Below are 16,703 nucleotides of genomic sequence, written 5' to 3'. Positions count from 1 at the left end.
GGCAGGGTTTGGGGCTGGGGATAGCTTTTTGGGACTGGTCAGGGGGTTGGGTAGTTTTTAGGGCAGGGTAGGTTTTAGGGTTCAGGGTGAGGGCGGAGGGGTCAGGGTAGTTTAGGTCAGGGCTCCGGGTAGGTTTTAGGGTTCAGGGCAGGTGGGCAGGGTAGATTTTAGGGTTCAGGGTGGGGTAGTTTTTAGGACAGGGTGCGGTAGGTTTTAGGGTTCATGGTGGGGGGTCGGGTAGTTTTTAGGACAGAGTGGGGTAGGTTTTAAGGTTCAGGGTAGGGTCACGGGGTCGGACTAGTTTTTAGGACTGGGCAGGGTAGGTTTTAGGGTTGAGGAAAGGGGAGGCAAGGTAGTTTTTAGGACAGGGCAGGGTAGGTTTTAGGGTACGGGGCGGGGTTGGGGTAGATTTTAGGATAGGGGGTTGGTAGGTTTTAGGATACAGGGCGGGGTTAGCGTAGTTTTTAGGACAGGGTGGGATAGGTTTTAGGGTTCAGGGCGGGTGGGGTCGGGTTTTTTTCTTTTAGGACATAACGGGGTAGGTTTTAGGGTACAGGGCGGGGGCGGGTCAGGGTAACTTTTAGGACAGGGCATGGAGCGGGGTCGTTTTCAGGACAGCGCATGGTAGGTTTTATGGTTCAGGGTGGGGGGTAGGTTTTAGGGTTCAGTGTGGGTCAGGTGTGTTTTGAGGACAGGGTAGAATTTAGGCCTAAGGGCGTGGGGGTTAAGGGCTCATGGCAGTGTGTGCAAGGGGCAGTTTTAATGGCTTTGGCGGGGTGGAGTATGGTATCAGGTGTAAGGGGGCAGGGCAGGGAAGAATTTACTACGCGTGTTCCTTTACCAAACATGCATGTACAAAGAAATTTGTTGTAAAAGCATTATTAAGACAACGTTCTAAAGGCATGCACGATATACGCATGCATTGTTCCATCATAGATCCTTTATTTTGATCACCTTGCCTATTGCTGTAAACACCATATACATCTCAAGCACAGCTCATGTCACCATGAGGCTCGCTCTACAGCCTCATGCTTCAAATCAAAACATGCTAAAACTTACAGTTACTGGTGTTGCATTCAAGTAGCAGTTGGGTATCACTCAAAATGTCATACAAATGCTGTAGCGATGTCACACATAAACACAGCAAATACAGAAATGTCACACCTTAGCAAGGAAGGAGCCAGAAAATCAAAATACCCCACCCCCTACTTTGAACCAAAGCTGTTGCAGCACCAAGCAAGTGAAGTAAGTCATCAATGCCCTCCCCTGAAGAAAGCTCTTGTCTACTCTATCCAAGCATCTATTCAGTCATCTTTCAATCCATCATTTCACTTTTACATTCTGTCATTCTTTCATCCATCAAACGGTCTTTCACCATTCATTCTGTCTTTCAAACCAGTCTTCTGCTGAGCTATATAAAAACCTATCCATACATCAATTTACCCATCAATCCCTCCACCCTTTCACCCCATCATCCATCCTGTCACTCACCCATCAATTTATCCTTTCTTCTATCCAACCGCCCTTTCACTCACTCATCCATCCACCCATTCACTCATCCTCCCATCCTTTCACTGTTTCACTCATACATCAAACATTTCTTCCATCTCTCTACCTTCCCTTTCACTCATCTATCCATACTTTCACTCATCCACCCTTACATCCATCCTTTCACTCATCCTTCTACCCACCCACCCTGTCAATAATCCATCCATCATCGCTTTCACTTATCTATCTACCCTTTCACTCAGCCATCCATCCTTTCACTAATCCATCCATTTGTCCACCTATCCATTGACCCTTTCACTCATCCGTCTGTTAATTCATCCATCCATCCTTTCATCATCCATCCAGCCTTCCACTCCTCCATCCATTCATCCTTTCAATAGTCCATCCATCCTTTCACCCATCTACCCTACCTTTCACTCATCTATTCATTCTTTCGCTCATCCATCCTTACATCCAACCTTTCACCCACCTATCCATTGTTGACCCTTTCACTCATCCATTCATTAGTCCAGCCATTCACCCAACATTTCACTCATCCATCCATCCTTGTACTCTGTCCCTCCTTTCACTCATCCATTTATGCATCAAATCTGTCTTTCACTCATCTGTTACCCACCCTTTCACTCAGCCATCCATTGTTTCACACATTCATCCACCCATCCATTTACTAATTTCACTCATCTATCCATCCTTCTTCCACTCACTCATCCTCCCATTCTTTCTCTCATCATTCATGCATCCACCCTATCACGGATCCACCCAGCCACCCCCACACTCACTCACACTTTCATGTTCATTATTAGCCTTTATGAGTTGCAGAAAGAAAAGGCCCTCAAAGAACTACACAACTGCTGTAGTTTTCTAAAGTTGGCGAGCAAGGGAGAGGGGGTTATGACACATAGGCAATAACTTTGAAGTCATTTGTGATGCACAGTGGCAGAACCCGAGGTGACTTTGACATGGTGTCGTGTTTACTTTTGTTGCTGTATAATATAGTGCAAAACCGGCACTGGGGCTTTGGAACACTTTACACAAGTCCCAATTACATTACAAAAGGTCAGATTGTATTTGAAGGCATGGGGAGATTTAAGTGATTAGCCCAGGATCACCGGTTTTAGAGCCGACGCCAGCAAGTGTATCTGGTTCCTCAGGTCCATTGAACTACTTCATGTGCTGCAAGGCTCAGGGGAGGGACTTTCGTGCCCTGGGCTTCAAATCCATAGTGTGGCACCACAAGCCAAGGAGAACAGGGGGCCCGGTCCTGGACCTTGCAGCCTGATTCAGCGCTGTTCACTGCTTGGCTTGTGAATGAAAGGAACTGCGGTCCACACGGTTCCAGGTAAACAGGTTATTTTATTATGTTCCAACAATCTTCTTGCTTCTGACCTCCTTCCACCGATCTCCAGCACCAACTGCCAGCATTACACAAAATCCCTTCTCACATTCTACATTCCAAGGTTCTCTGCGCGTCGGTTCCACAGCACGAGGAAACAGAATAGCACGGAAGAACCCATACCCAACACATCTCTTCCCTCACAACGATTTCAATAAACAATAGAAACAAAATAAATCATAGGAATAATTCATAAATACACAAACATTGAAAAAACAATTGTACATCAATGCATTAATATTGATATATTCTAACAAGAACACTAGCATGTGTAATCATCAAATTTCTTAGGGGGTTTAGCAGTTCTGGACGAACGTCTGAGAGGATGTACAGGTGAATTGTTTGCCTTAGAAGAATTACAACCTGAACGCATAATGTAATCATAAAATTTCTTAGGTGGTTTGACAGTTCTCTTAGGATGTTCTCTTAGGATGTTTGACAGTTTTTGTTGCATTGGTAGACTGAAATGTCAGACGTTCAACACGCTCACCACCATCACCACCCTTGACATTCTCCGCTCGAACAGACTTAGTAAGGGATATCTTATCTTTATTCCACCACTTGCCATCATCAAGTCTAACAGCACTGTCACCTACTTGGACTATTATCTTACCGCTGGAGAATTATGACAGACTAGTCGATCTTGGACACTTCACCCTCACTTCATCACCTACCTTCCAATCAAACTTGCGGCGGTGAGTTTCTTGTGAACTCTGCACATACTTTTGCAAACTTGACGTTTCTCTATCACACCATCAACTTTGTACCATGGCACACAAAAACGACCCATCCATTCTCTGGTTAACTTTGAGGATGGAACACGTCCCTGTAATAAAACAAAAGGAGATACTTGTGTATCTGAATTATTAGTGGTGCGTACAGCCCACAACAATTTATCCAATTAGTTTTTACAGGGCAAACCACTCGCTTTAGACAATTGAATATTGTCCTTGAGGACTCTGTTAAACCTCTCTACTAATCCATGACTCCTAGGATGGTACAGGGAAGATTTAGAATGTTTGATTCCCAAGAAATTCCCAAATTTTGTAAACTGTCCGAGGTAAATTGAGAACCATTGTCAGTCAAAATTTCGTCAGGAATTCCTTCCCTAGCAAAAATCCCTTCTAACCATCGGATCACATTATTAGAGTCAGGAACTTTGAGAAATTTACTTCTGGCCATCTACTGTAAAAATCTATTAGTACTAATCCGTTTTCCTGGAATCCATATGATAAATTCACAGGTCCAATTATGTCAATTGCTAACTTGCTCCAGGGTTTATCCGGAACACTAATCGCTTCTATAGGGACTTGGAACTGTGATTTGAGACTTGTCACTGATTGCACAATAGACACAATCCCTTACGAAGTGTTCAACACATTTATCCACTCCAGGCCACCAGAATCCTTCTCTGACTCTCCTTTTCATGGCACGCATTCCTATGTGACCCTAAAGCGCAAGGCTCAAAACCCTTTTCCTCATACCATTTGGCACAACTAACAAATTCGACCTATATAATAAACCATTGATTACTGACAACTTGTCAAAAACATGTTTATACTTATCCTTAAGATCGCCATCCCGAGACCACTGTGACAACCCCATCATGACTCCTTGCACTATTGACTTGATATCTTGATCCTCTTCACCAGCCTCCCTCCATTCTCCTTCACCTAATGCTCCATTCAATTGCTCACCTATTATACAAACAACAACCTCACCATCTTCATCCTTGGACTTCAGATGCATAGATGTCTCTTCTAACGACTCAGTGTTCGCCAATCTGGACAAGCAATCGGCTAATATGTTTTTCTTGCCAGGCACATACTCTAACTTGAAGTTGTGTTCATATAATTTGTACTGCCATTTAGCTAGTTGTGGAGTGGCCTTCTCCCCACCTTTGGCCGTAAATAGTTGAACTAAAGGCTTATGATCAGTTCTAACTGTAAACCTTGTGCCCCACACAAATTGTTTCAAGTGGTTAATACCCCACCAGCACGCCAAGGCTTCATGTTCAATCACAGAATATGTTGCTTCAGCTCCTTTCAAACTTTTTGAAGCAAACGCAACAACTTCCTCCCTACCATCCCTTTTCGCAACAACACAGCTCCTAAATCTTTTTGGCTAGCATCAGTCATAATGATTGTATAATCTCTGGTGTCAAAAGGTTTCAAGGGAATAGCTCAGGAAATTTCTTGCTTAATATTTCTGAATTCCCGGTCGAAGTCAGCATCCCACACAAATTTAATGTTCTTTTTAAGTAGCTTCCTCGGATAATACTTCTTTTCTGAACAGTTGGGTACAAATCTAGCATAAAATTCTACTAAACCCATGAAGGACTGTAGGAAAGTACCATCTTGCCTGGCATGTTAACCCATATTTCACTGTATATATGTTGTTTTAGTTGTATGTGTCACTGGGACCCTGCCAGCCAGGGCCCCAGTGCTCATAAGTGTGCCCTGTATGTGTTACATGTATTATGACTAACTGTCTCACTGAGGCTCTGCTATCCAGAACCTCAGTAGTTATGCTCTCTTATTTTCTTTCCAAATTGTCACTAAAAGGCTAGTGACCAATTTCACCAATTTACATTGGCATACTGGAACACCCTTATAATTCCCTAGTATATGGTACTGAGGTACCCAGGGTATTGGGGTTCCAGGAGATCCCTATGGGCTGCAGCATTTCTTGTGCCACCCATAGGGAGATCTGACAATTCTTACACAGGCCTGCCAGTGCAGCCTGAGTGAAATAACGTCCACGTTATTTCACAGCCATTTACCACTGCACTTAAGTAACTTATAAGTCACCTATATGTCTAACCTTCACCTGGTAAAGGTTGGGTGCTAAGTTACTTAGTGTGTGGGCACCCTGGCACTAGCCAAGGTGCTCCCACATTGTTCAGGGCAAATTCCCCGGACTTTGTGAGTGCGGGGACACCATTACACGCGTGCACTATACATATGTCACAACATATGTATAGCGTCACAATGGTAACTCCGAACATGGCCATGTAACATGTCTAGGATCATAATGGCATTGGGGTGACAATTCTATGATCCCCTGAGTCTCTAGCTCAGACCCGGGTACTGCCAAACTACCTTTCCCAGGGTTTCACTGCAGCTGCTGCTGCTGCCAACCCCTCAGACAGGTTTCTGCCCTCCTGGGGTCCAGCCAGGCCTGGCCCAGGAAGGCAGAACAAAGGACTTCCTCAGAGAGAGGGTGTTACACCCTCTCCCTTTGGAAAAAGGTGTCAGGGCTGGGGAGGAGTAGCCTCCCCAGCCTCTGGAAATGCTTTGATGGGCACAGATGGTGCCCATCTCTGCATAAGCCAGTCTGCACCGGTTCAGGGATCCCTCAGCCCTGCTCTGGCACGAAACTGGACAAAGGAAAGGGGAGTGACCACTCCCCTGACCTGCACCTCCCCTGGGAGGTGCCCAGAGCTCCTCCAGTGTGCTCCAGACCTCTGCCATCTTGGAAACAGAGGTCCTCCTGGCACACTGGACTGCTCTGAGTGGCCAGTGCCAGCAGGTGACGTCAGAGACTCCTTCTGATAGGCTCCTTCAGGTGTTGCTAGCCTATCCTCTCTCCTAGGTAGCCAAACCTCCTTTTCTGGCTATTTAGGGTCTCTGTTTTGGGGAATTCCTTAGATAACGAATGCAAGAGCTCATCAGAGTTCCTCTGCATCTCTCTCTTCACCTTCTGCCAAGGAATCGACTGCTGACCACGCTGGAAGCCTTCAAAACTGCAACAAAGTAGCAAAGACGACTACTGCGACCTTGTAACGCTGATCCTGCCGCCTTCTCGACTGTTTTCCTGGTGGTGCATGCTGTGGGGGTAGTCTGCCTCCTCTCTGCATTAGAAGCTCAGAAGAAATCTCCTGTGGGTCGACGGAATCTTCCCCCTGCAACCGCAGGCACCAAAGAACTGCATCACCGGTCCTCTGGGTCTCCTCTCAGCACGACGAGCGAGGTCCCTTGAATTCAGCAACTCTGACTCCCACAGTCCAGTGACTCTTCAGTCCAAGTTTGGTGGAGGTAAGTCCTTGCCTCCCCACGCTAGACTGCATTGCTGGGAACCACGTGTTTTGCAGCTACTCCGGCTCCTGTGCACTCTTCCAGGATTTCCTTTGTGCACAGCCAAGCCTGGGTCCCTGGCACTCTAACCTGCAGTGCACGACCTCCTGAATTGTCCTCCGGCTTCGTGGGACCCTCTTGTGCAACTTCGGGTGAGCTCCGGTTCACTCCTTTTCGTAGTGCCTGTTCTGGCACTTCTGCAGGTACTGCTTGCTTCTGAGAGGGCTCCTTGTCTTGCTGGGCGCCCCCTCTGTCCCCTCACGCAATTGGCGACATCCTGGTCCCTCCTGGGCCACAGCAGCATCCAAAAACCCTAACCGCGACCCTTGCAGCTAGCAAGGCTTTTTTGCGCTCTTTCTGCACGGAAACACCTCTGCACGACTCTTCACGACGTGGGACATCCATCCTCCAAAGGGGAAGTTTCTAGCCCTTGTCGTTCTTGCAGAATCCACAGCTTCTACCATCCAGTGGCAGCTTCTTTGCACCCACAGCTGGCATTTCCTGGGCATCTGCCCACTCCCGACTTGATCGTGACTCTTGGACTTGGTCCCCTTGTTCCACAGGTACTCTCGTCAGGAAATCCATAGTTGTTGCATTGCTGGTGTTGGTCTTCCTTGCAGAATTCCCCTATCACGACTTCTGTGCTCTTTGGGGAACTTAGGTGCACTTTGCACCCACTTTTCAGGGTCTTGGGGTGGGCTATTTTTCTAACCCTCACTGTTTTCTTACAGTCCCAGCGACCCTCTACAAGGTCACATAGGTTTGGGGTCCATTCGTGGTTCGCATTCCACTTCTAGAGTATATGGTTTGTGTTGCCCCTATCCCTATGTGCCCCCATTGCATTCTATTGTGACTATACATTGTTTGCACTGTTTTCTATTGCTATTACTGCATATTTTGGTATTGTGTACATATATCTTGTGTATATTTGCTATCCTCATACTGAGGGTACTCACTAAGATACTTTTGGCATATTGTCATAAAAATAAAGTACCTTTATTTTTAGTATATCTGTGTATTGTGTTTTCTTATGATATTGTGCATATGACACTAGTGATACTGTAGGGCCTTCACTTGTCTCCTAGTTCAGCCTAAGCTGCTCTGCTAAGCTACCTTTTCTATCAGCCTAAGCTGCTAGACACCCCTCTACACTAATAAGGGATACCTGGGCCTGGTGCAAGGTGTAAGTACCCCTTGGTACTCACTACAAGCCAGTCCAGCCTCCTACATTGGTTGTGCAGCGGTGGGATAAGTACTTTGCAACTACTTACCACTTTGTCATATTGTACTTTTCATAAGAGAAAAATATACAAAACAAGTTCAGTGTATGTACACATAACCAAAAAGTTTTGCTTTTCTTCCCTCACTTCTTTGCTAAGTGCTGAAAAGTACCTCTAAAACTTTCAAAAAGTTCTTAAAAAGTTTTTTTTTCTGTCCTTTAAAAAGTTCTGAAACTTTTTCTTTCTTTTTCTGTCCCTTAAACTCTTGTCTATCATGTCTGGTACAGGCCAAACTCTTGATCTGGCCAGCATAGCTTATGACAACCTTAGCTGGAAGGGAGCAAGGAGTCTCTGCATAGATAGAGGTTTAGGGGTAGGGAAGAATCCCTCAAGACAACTGTTAGTTAATATGCTCCTTGAACAAGATAAGACCTTAGTTGGCACTTCTGGTGAGAAATTAGCTGATGGTTCCCAATCTGATCCTGGGGCACCCCTAGCAAAAGATTTGGGAGGGAATCTTTCCAACCTGCCCCTTAGCAGGCCACCTAGCATAGCTGGTACTGATGTGAATTCACATCACAGTAATAGTATTGCTTCTCATCAAAGTAGAAGTGTTACTTCTGTAGGCCAGAATGTTAGAGTGCCATCTGTTAGGGCCAGGTCTCCCTCTGTTCATTCTCACCATTCTTCTGTATCAAGAAATGCCCAACCCACCCACCCTGATGACAGAGTGTTAGAAAGGGAGCTCAATAGATTGAGAGTGGAACAATCCAGGCTGAAGCTCAAGAAGCAACAGCTGGATTTAGATAGGCAGTCCTTTGATTTAGAAAAAGAAAGACAGAGGTTGGGGTTAGGACCCCATGGTGGCAGCAGCAGTATTCCAAATAGTCATCCTGCAAAAGAGCATGATTCTAGGAATCTGCACAAGATAGTTCCCCCTTACAAGGAGGGGGATGACATTAACAAGTGGTTTGCTGCACTTGAGAGGGCCTGTGTTGTACAGGAGGTCCCTCAAAGGCAGTGGTCTGCTATCCTATGGCTATCTTTCAGTGGAAAGGGTAGGGATAGGCTCCTTACTGTTAAGGAAAGTGATGCCAATGGTTTTACAGTTCTTAAGAATGCACTCCTTGATGGTTATGGCTTAACCACTGAACAGTACAGGATGAAGTTCAGAGAAACCAAAAAGGAGTTTTCACAAGACTGGGTAGACTTTGTTGACCATTCAGTGAAGGCCTTGGAGGGGTGGTTACATGGCAGTAAAGTTTCTGACTATGAAAGTCTGTATAACTTAATCCTGAGAGAGCATATTCTTAATAATTGTGTGTCTGATTTGTTACACCAGTACCTGGTAGACTCTGATCTGACCTCTCCCCAAGAATTGGGAAAGAAGGCAGACAAATGGGTCAGAACAAGGGTGAACAGAAAAGTTCATACAGGGGGTGACAAAGATGACAAGAAGAAGGATGGTAAGTCTTCTGACAAGGGTGGGGACAAATCTAAAAATGAGTCTTCATCAGGTCCACAAAAACACTCTGGTGGGGGTAGTGGGCCCAAATCCTCTTCAAATCAAAACAAAGAAAAGAAACCATGGTGCTATTTATGTAAAATAAAAGGCCATTGGACAACAGATCCCAGTTGTCCAAAGAAAAGCACCAAGCCTCCTACCACTACAACCCCTGCTGCTACACCTAGTGCCCCTAGTAATAGCAGTGGTGGTGGGAGCAAACCTACTAATAGCCAATCCAAGGGAGTAGCTGGGCTCACTTTTGGTAATTTAGTTGGGGTTGGTCTGATTAGGGAGACCACAGAGGCTGTGTTGGTTTCTGAGGGGGCCATTGATTTGGCCACCTTGGTTGCTTGTCCCCTTAACAAGGATAAGTACAAGCAACTACCCCTAATAAATGGTGTTGAGGTTCAGGCCTACAGGGACACAGGTGCCAGTGTTACAATGGTAATAGAGAAACTGGTCCACCCTGAACAACACCTACTTGGTCACCAGTACCAAGTAACCGATGCTCATAACAACGCTCTTAGCCACCCCATAGCTGTTGTGAATCTCAACTGGGGTGGGGGGGTTACTGGTCCAAAGAAAGTTGTGGTTGCCTCAGATTTACTTGTAGACTGTCTACTAGGGAACGATTTAGAGACATCAGCTTGGGCAGAAGTGGAGTTGGAGGCTCATGCAGCAATGGTGGGCATTCCAGGGCATATTTTTGCTTTAACCAGGGCTCAGGCCAAAAAGCAAAAAGGACAGGGTGACTTGGATCCTGGAAGAATGGACCAAGTGCTCCCTAAAGCTAGGGTTAGTAAAGGTAAAACACTACCTACTATCCCTCCCTCTACAGTGGATTCTACTTCTGAGGAAGATGAATTTCTACCCTGTGCAGAACCTACACCAGAGGAGCTGGAAGCAGACACTGCTGAGTTTTGGGTGAAGGGGGGCCTGCCAGGGAGGAGCTGAGTGTGGCACAGCATACCTGTCCCACACTAGAGGGTCTAAGGCAGCAAGCTGTCAAACAAGCAAATGGGGATGTCAGTGACTCTCACAGAGTTTACTGGGAGGATAACCTTTTGTATACTGAAGCAAGGGATCCAAAACCTGGAGCTGCCAGGAGATTGGTGATTCCTCAGGAATACAGAAAGTTCCTCCTAACTCTAGCCCACGACATTCCCTTAGCTGGACATTTGGGGCAAATGAAATCTTGGGACAGGCTTGTTCCCTTGTTTCATTGGCCTAGAATGTCAGAGGACACAAAGGAATTTTGTAAGTCCTGTCCTGTCAAGCCAGTGGCAAGACAGGTGGCACCCCAAAGGCACCCCTTATTCCACTACCTGTGGTTGGGGTTCCCTTTGAAAGGGTAGGGGTTGACATAGTTAGCCCCCTTGACCCTCCTACTGCTTCAGGCAATAGGTTTATCTTGGTGGTAGTGAACCATGCCACCAGATATCCTGAAGCAATTCCGCTAAGGACCACTACAGCTCCTGCAGTGGCAAAGGCCCTCCTGGGAATCTTTTCCAGGGTGGGCTTCCCAAAAGAGGTGGTATCAGACAGGGGAAGCAATTTCATGTCTGCTTACTTAAATGCCATGTGGAAGGAATGTGGTGTGACATACAAGTTCACCACACCCTATCATCCACAAACAAATGGACTGGTTGAGAGGTTTAATAAAACTCTCAAAGGAATGATAATGGGACTCCCTGACAAACTCCGCAGGAGATGGGATGTCCTGTTACCTTGCCTCCTTTTTGCTTACAGGGAGGTACCCCAAAAAGGAGTGGGCTTCAGCCCCTTTGAACTCCTATTTGGACACCCTGTAAGAGGTCCTCTAACACTTGTGAAGGAGGGTTGGGAACAACCTTTAAAAGCTCCAAAGCAAGACATAGTGGACTATGTACTTGACCTAAGATCTAGAATGGCTGAGTATATGAAAAAGGCCAGTAAAAACCTTCAGGCCAGCCAAGAGCTCCAAAAGCAATGGCATGACCAGAAGGCTGTTTTGGTTCAGTACCAACCAGGGCAGAAAGTGTGGGTCTTGGAGCCTGTGGCCCCAAGAGCACTCCAAGACAAATGGAGTGGACCCCACATTATTGTTGAGAAAAAGGGTGAAGTCACCTACTTAGTTGAGTTAGGCACTGCCAGGAGTCCACTTAGGGTGCTCCATGTCAATCGCCTGGAACCCTACTATGACAGGGCTGATCTCACTCTGCTCATGGCAACAGATGAGGGACAGGAAGAAGAGAGTGACCCTCTCCCTGATCTCTTCTCTTCCACAGAACAAGATGCTCTAGTGGAAGGTGTAGTACTGGCAGATTGTCTTACTGCTGAGCAGAAGGACCACTGCATAAATCTCCTGGGTCAGTTTTCTGAACTCTTCTCTACTGTGCCAGGCACCACTTCCTGGTGTGAGCACACTATAGATACTGGAGACAGCTTGCCTGTCAAAAGTAAGATCTATAGGCAGCCTGACCATGTCAGAGACTGCATAAAGCAAGAGGTGCAGAACATGCTTGAGCTAGGAGTGGTTGAGCACTCTGAAAGTCCATGTGCCTCTCCTGTGGTACTTGTACCAAAACCTCATTCCAAAGATGGTAATAGGGAAATGAGATTTTGTGTTGATTACAGAGGTCTCAACCAGGTAACCAAAACTGATGCTCACCCTATACCCAGGGCAGATGAGCTAATAGATACACTGGCATCTGCCAAGTATCTAAGCACTTTTGATTTGACTGCAGGGTATTGGCAGATCAAGTTATCAGAAGATGCAAAAGCAAAAACTGCATTTTCAACCATTGGAGGCCATTACCAATTCACAGTAATGCATTTTGGATTGAAAAATGCCCCTGCCACTTTTCAAAGGTTGGTGAACACAGTCCTGCAAGGGCTGGAAGCTTTTAGTGCAGCATATCTAGATGATATATCTGTCTTTAGCTCCAGCTGGGATGATCACCTGGTCCACCTATGGAAAGTTATGGAGGCCCTGCAAAAGGCAGGCCTCACTATCAAGGCTTCAAAGTGCCAGATAGGGCAGGGGAAGGTGGTTTATCTGGGACACCTGGTAGGTGGAGAACAGATTGCACCACTTCAGGGGAAAATCCAAACTATTGTAGATTGGGTTCCCCCTACAACTCGGACTCAGGTGAGAGCTTTTTAGGCCTCACTGGGTACTACAGGAGGTTCATAAAGAACTATGGCTCCATTGCAGCCCCTCTTAATTACCTCACATCTAAGAAAATGCCTAAAAAGGTACTATGGACAGCAAACTGTCAGAAAGCTTTTGAGGAGCTTAAGCAGGCAATGTGCTCTGCACCTGTCCTGGAAAGCCCCTGTTACTCCAAAAAATTAATTGTCCAAACTGATGCATCTGAATTAGGGGTAGGGGCAGTCTTATCACAACTTAATTCTGAGAGCCAGGATCAACCTGTTGCTTTTATCAGCAGGAGGTTGACCCCTAGAGAAAAGCGTTTGTCTGCCATAGAGAGGGAGGCCTTTGCTGTGGTCTGGGCACTGAAGAAGTTGAGGCCATACCTGTTTGGCACTCACTTCATTGTTCAGACAGACCACAAACCTCTACTTTGGCTACAACAAATGAAAGGTGAAAACCCTAAATTGTTGAGGTGGTCCATATCCCTACAGGGAATGGACTATACAGTGGAACATAGACCTGGGAGTACCCACTCCAATGCAGATGGACTCTCCAGATATTTCCACTTAGACAATGAAGACTCATCAGGTCATGGCTTGTCTTATTGTCCTTCGTTTGGGGGGGGGGGTGGGGGGGAGGGTTGTGTAGGAAAGTACCATCTTGCCTGGCATGTTACCCCCATATTTCACTGTATATATATTGTTTTAGTTGTATGTGTCAATGGGACCCTGCCAGCCAGGGCCCCAGTGCTCATAAGTGTGCCCTGTATGTGTTACCTGTGTTATGACTAACTGTCTCACTGAGGCTCTGCTATCCAGAACCTCAGTGGTTATGCTCTCTCATTTTCTTTCCAAATTGTCACTAACAGGCTAGTGACCAATTTCACCAATTTACATTGGCATACTGGAACACCCTTATAATTTCCTAGTATATGGTACTGAGGTACCCATGGTATTGGGGTTCCAGGAGATCTCTATGGGCTGCAGCATTTCTTGTGCCACTGATAGGTAGATCTGACAATTCTTACACAGGCCTGCCAGTGCAGCCTGAGTGAAATAACGTCCACGTTATTTCACAGCCATTTACCACTGCACTTAAGTAACTTATAAGTCACCTATATGTCTAACCTTTACCTGGTAAAGGTTGGGTGCTAAGTTACTTAGTGTGTGGGCACCCTGGCACTAGCAAAGGTGCTCCCACATTGTTCAGGGCAAATTCCCCGGACTTTGTGAGTGCGGGGACACCATTACACGCATGCACTATACATATGTCACGACATATGTATAGCGTCACAATGGTAACTCCGAACATGGCCATGTAACATGTCTAGGATCATGGAATTGTCACCCCAATGCCATTCTGGCATTGGGGAGACAATTCCATGATCCCCCGAGTCCCTAGCTCAGACCCGGGTACTGCCAAACTATCTTTCCCGGGGTTTCACTGCAGCTGCTGCTGCTGCTGCCAACCCCTCAGACAGGGTTCTGCCCTCCTGGGGTCCAGCCAGGCCTGGCCCAGGAAGGCAGAACAAAGGACTTCCTCAGAGAGAGGGTGTTACACCCTCTCCCTTTGGAAAAAGGTGTCAGGGCTGGGGAGGAGTAGCCTCCCCCAGCCTCTGAAAATGCTTTGATGGGCACAGATGGGGCCCATCTCTGCATAAGCCAGTCTGCACCGGTTCAGGGATCCCTCAGCCCTGCTCTGGCGCGAAACTGGACAAAGGAAAGGGGAGTGACTACTCCCCTGACCTGCACCTCCCCTGGGAGGTGCCCAGATCCCCTCCAGTGTGCTCCAGACCTCTGTCATCTTGGAAACAGAGGAGCTGCTGGCACACTGGACTGCTCTGAGTGTCCAGTGTCAGCAGGTGACGTCACAGACTCCTTCTGATAGGCTCCTTCAGGTGTTGCTAGCCTATCCTCTCTCCTAGGTAGCCAAACCTCCTTTTCTGGCTATTTAGGGTCTCTGCTTTGGGGAATTCCTTAGATAACGAAAGCAAGAGCTCATCAGAGTTCCTCTGCATCTCTCTCTTCACCTTCTGCCAAGGAATCGACTGCTGACCGCGCTGGAAGCCTGCAAAACTGCAACAAAGTAGCAAAGACGACTACTGCAACCTTGTAACGCTGATCCTGCCACCTTCTCGACTGTTTTCCTGGTGGTGCATGCTGTGGGGGTAGTCTGCCTCCTCTCTGCACTAGAAGCTCCGAAGAAATCTCCGGTGGGTCGACGGAATCTTCCCCCTGCAACCGCAGGCACCAAAGAACTGCATCACCGGTCCTCTGGGTCTCCTCTCAGCACGACGAGCGAGGTCCCTTGAAATCAGCAACTCTGTCCAAGTGACTCCCACAGTCCAGTGACTCTTCAGTCCAAGTTTGGTGGAGGTAAGTCCTTGCCTCCCCACGCTAGACTGCATTGCTGGGAATCGCGTGTTTTGCAGCTACTCCAGCTCCTGTGCACTCTTCCAGGATTTCCTTTGTGCACAGCCAAGCCTGGGTCCCCAGCACTCTAACCTGCAGTGCACGACCTCCTGAGTTGTCCTCTGGCTTCGTGGGACCCTCTTGTGCAACTTCGGGTGAGCTCCGGTTCACTCCACTTCGTAGAGCCTGTTCCGGCACTTCTGTGGGTGCTGCTTGCTTCTGAGAGGGCTCCTTGTCTTTCTGGGCGCCCCCTCTGTCCCCTCACTCAATTGGCGACATCCTGGTCCCTCCTGGGCCACAGCAGCATCCAAAAACCCTAACCGCAACCCTTGCAGCTAGCAAGGCTTGTTTGCGGTCTTTCTGCACGGAAACACCTCTGCACGACTCTTCACGACGTGGGACATCCATCCTTCAAAGGGGAAGTTTCTAGCCCTTGTCGTTCTTGCAGAATCCACAGCTTCTACCATCCGGTGGCAGCTTCTTTGCACTTACAGCTGGCATTTCCTGGGCATCTGCCCACTCCCGACTTGATCGTGACTCTTGGACTTGGTCCCCTTGTTCCACAGGTACTCGTGTCAGGAAATCCATCGTTGTTGCATTGCTGGTGTTGGTCTTCCTTGCAGAATTCCCCTATCACGACTTCTGTGCTCTTTGGGGAACTTAGGTGCACCTTGCACCCACTTTTCAGGGTCTTGGGGTGGGCTATTTTTCTAACCCTCACTGTTTTCTTACAGTCCCAGCGACCCTCTACAAGGTCACATAGGTTTGGGGTCCATTTGTGGTTTGCATTCCACTTCTAGAGTATATGGTTTGTGTTGCCCCTATCCCTATGTGCCCCCATTGCATTCTATTGTGACTATACATTGTTTGCTCTGATGTCTATTGCTATTACTGCATATTATGGTATTGTGTACATATATCTTGTGTATATTTGCTATCCTCATACTGAGGGTACTCACTAAGATACTTTTGGCATATTGTCATAAAAATAAAGTACCTTTATTTTTAGTATATCTGTGTATTGTGTTTTCTTATGATATTTTGCATATGACACTAGTGGTACTGTAGGAGCTTCACTTGTCTCCTAGTTCAGCCTAAGCTGCTCTGCTAAGCTACCTTTTCTATCAGCCTAAGCTGCTAGACACCCCTCTACAATAATAAGGGATACCTGGGCCTGGTGTAAGTACCCCTTGGTAGTCACTACAAGCCAGTCCAGCCTCCTACAAGGACCTCAATTGGTCTTTGTTTTCAGGGCAAACGAAATCCTGAATAGCTTTCACCAAACTCACCTTGGGTTTGATGCCATCCGCTGACAACTCAAATCCTAAGTAATTCACTGTGGATACTCCAAAACGACACTTACATGAGCTGAGAGTTACACCCTTCAGCTTCAATACATCTAGCACCATGCTTAATCTTTCATTATGTTCACACGTATCTTTTCCATAAAC

This window comes from Pleurodeles waltl, chromosome 11, assembly GCF_031143425.1.
Source record: "Pleurodeles waltl isolate 20211129_DDA chromosome 11, aPleWal1.hap1.20221129, whole genome shotgun sequence".
In the NCBI taxonomy this organism is placed as follows: Eukaryota; Metazoa; Chordata; class Amphibia; order Caudata; family Salamandridae; genus Pleurodeles; species Pleurodeles waltl.
The sequence above is the reverse complement of the archived record's forward strand: the minus strand, read 5'-3'. Positions refer to the sequence as shown.